We start from the raw sequence: 2,657 nt of genomic DNA on the forward strand, positions 1-2,657 counted from the left end.
AAGAGCCATAATACCCATTAAATATTTTAAAAATACCTTATTCACGTACGTTTTCAGACCCTTTGCTATGAGGCTGGAAATTGAGCTCAGGTCCATCCTGTTTCCATTGATCATCCTTGAGATGTTTCTTCAACTTGATTGGAGTCCACCTGTAGTAAATTCAAATGATTGGTCATTTCTGCAGCATTGAAGGTACCCAAGAACACAGTGGCTTCCATCACTCTTAAATGGAAGAAGTTTTGAACCACCAAGCCTCTTTCAAGAGCCGCTGCACACAATAATTCCCGGCATCTCAAGCCTTATTGTTTAATTAATTGACTAAGTAATTTCTGATTTCATTAGGTTCTGAGAGCGATAAATGTCCCACCCAGCCAAAGTCAGCCACACCCTTAGTATTCCACTCATTGGGTTTCCGTAGTGTAGTGGTTATCACGTTTGCCTAACACGCGAAAAGTCCCCGGTTCGAGACCGGGCTGAAACGCAATTTAACAAATTGGTCCTTCGCACTTCTCAGTATTTGCTATTCAGACTTTAGTTTCAGTAGTGTATTGGTTATCATGTTCGCCTCACACGCGAAAGTCAGTCACACCCTTAGTATCCCAATCATTCGGTTTCCGTAGTGTAGTGGTTATCACGTTCGCCTCACACGCGAAAGGTCCCCGGTTCGAAACCGGGCGGAAACATTTTGTAATATTCAATATTTCCCAATGCCCAGAGGCTAGCATTTGGTTTGAAACAGTTGAGGTTTGTCTAAACCTTGCTGTCTACCTCTCCGACCTGTGGATCAATGTTGCCGTTTTTTGGGGGACCTCCACCATGCGATCTGTATGAATGTGACCAGACTGACAGCTTCTCTGAGCCAGGCAAATTCATTTATCAGGGTCATTGTAATGGATATATCCAAAGAAATGGCAATATAATCCAAGGTAAAACAAACAAAAATGTAGATCGTTTTCTGTCATTTCAGCTGCTTGATGTGATTGTGTGATAGATTTAGTTGGCTGGCTAGCAAAGGAAAAGAAGCTAGCCTGCATAGGTACAGTGCATTCGGAAAGTTTTCAGACCCCTTACTTTTTTCCACATTTTGTTACGTTACAGCCTTATACTAAAATGGATGAAATAAAATAAAATCTATCTACACACAATACCACATAATGACAACATAAAGTTTTTATTAATGAAAAAAATATTTTAAAAATACCTTATTTACATACATTTTCAGACCCTTTGCTATGAGGCTGGAAATTGAGCTCAGGTCCATCCTGTTTCCATTGATCATCCTTGAGATGTTTCTTCAACTTGATTGGAGTCCACCTGTGGTAAATTCAAATGATTGGTCATTTCTGCAGCATTGAAGGTACCCAAGAACACAGTGGCTTCCATCACTCTTAAATTGAAGAAGTTTGGAACCACCAAGCCTCTACCAAGTTCCGGCTGCACACGATAATTCCCGGCTTCTCATGTCTACCTCACATAATATCCCAAATTGAGTACCACAGAAAGAGCCATAATACCCATTAAATATTTTAAAAATACCTTATTCACGTACGTTTTCAGACCCTTTGCTATGAGGCTGGAAATTGAGCTCAGGTCCATCCTGTTTCCATTGATCATCCTTGAGATGTTTCTTCAACTTGATTGGAGTCCACCTGTAGTAAATTCAAATGATTGGTCATTTCTGCAGCATTGAAGGTACCCAAGAACACAGTGGCTTCCATCACTCTTAAATGGAAGAAGTTTTGAACCACCAAGCCTCTTCCAAGAGCCGCTGCACACAATAATTCCCGGCATCTCAAGCCTTATTGTTTAATTAATTGACTAAGTAATTTCTGATTTCATTAGGTTCTGAGAGCGATAAATGTCCCACCCAGCCAAAGTCAGCCACACCCTTAGTACTCCACTCATTGGGTTTCCGTAGTGTAGTGGTTATCACGTTCGCCTAACACACGAAAGGTCCCCGGTTCGAGACCGGGCGGAAACGCAATTTAACAAATTGGTCCTTCGCACTTCTCAGTATTTGCTATTCAGACTTTAGTTTCAGTAGTGTATTGGTTATCATGTTCGCCTCACACGCGAAAGTCAGTCACACCCTTAGTTTCCCAATCATTCGGTTTCCGTAGTGTAGTGGTTATCACGTTCGCCTCACACGCAAAAGGTCCCCGGTTCGAAACCGGGCGGAAACATTTTGTAATATTCAATATTTCCCAATGCCCAGAGGCTAGCATTTGGTTTGAAACAGTTGAGGTTTGTCTAAACCTTGCTGTCTACTTCTCCGACCTGTGGATCAATGTTGCCGTTTTTTGGGGACCTCCACCATGCGATCTGTATGAATGTGACCAGACTGACAGCTTCTCTGAGCCAGGCAAATTCATTTATCAGGGTCATTGTAATGGATATATCCAAAGAAATGGCAATATAATCCAAGGTAAAACAAACAAAAATTGATGTGATTGTGTGATAGATTTAGTTGGCTGGCTAGAAAGGAAAAGAAGCTAGCCTGCATAGGTACAGTGCATTCGGGTAGTTTTCAGACCCCTTACTTTTTTCCACATTTTGTTACGTTACAGCCTTATACTAAAATGGATGAAATAAAATAAAATCTATCTACACACAATACCACATAATGACAAAGCGATAACATATAGTTTTTATTAATG

At 40.9% G+C, this 2,657-nt stretch overlaps 4 non-coding genes across 4 annotated transcripts; all 4 read left to right on the plus strand.

Moving 5' to 3' along the window:
• The first annotated feature begins 408 nt into the window (after nt 1-408).
• On the plus strand, nt 409-481 carry trnav-aac (transfer RNA valine (anticodon AAC)). Its single transcript has one exon. It is a non-coding gene; the product is annotated as a tRNA-Val (tRNA).
• A 129-nt stretch (nt 482-610) lies between these two features.
• trnav-cac (transfer RNA valine (anticodon CAC)) lies at nt 611-683 on the plus strand. Its single transcript has one exon. It is a non-coding gene; the product is annotated as a tRNA-Val (tRNA).
• A 1,225-nt stretch (nt 684-1,908) lies between these two features.
• On the plus strand, nt 1,909-1,981 carry trnav-aac (transfer RNA valine (anticodon AAC)). Its single transcript has one exon. It is a non-coding gene; the product is annotated as a tRNA-Val (tRNA).
• Nucleotides 1,982-2,110: 129 nt separating this feature from the next.
• On the plus strand, nt 2,111-2,183 carry trnav-cac (transfer RNA valine (anticodon CAC)). The gene has a single exon. It is a non-coding gene; the product is annotated as a tRNA-Val (tRNA).
• The last annotated feature ends 474 nt before the right edge of the window (nt 2,184-2,657 follow it).

Source organism: Oncorhynchus clarkii, unplaced genomic scaffold (genome assembly GCF_045791955.1).
Source record: "Oncorhynchus clarkii lewisi isolate Uvic-CL-2024 unplaced genomic scaffold, UVic_Ocla_1.0 unplaced_contig_10120_pilon_pilon, whole genome shotgun sequence".
Classification (NCBI taxonomy): Eukaryota; Metazoa; Chordata; class Actinopteri; order Salmoniformes; family Salmonidae; genus Oncorhynchus; species Oncorhynchus clarkii.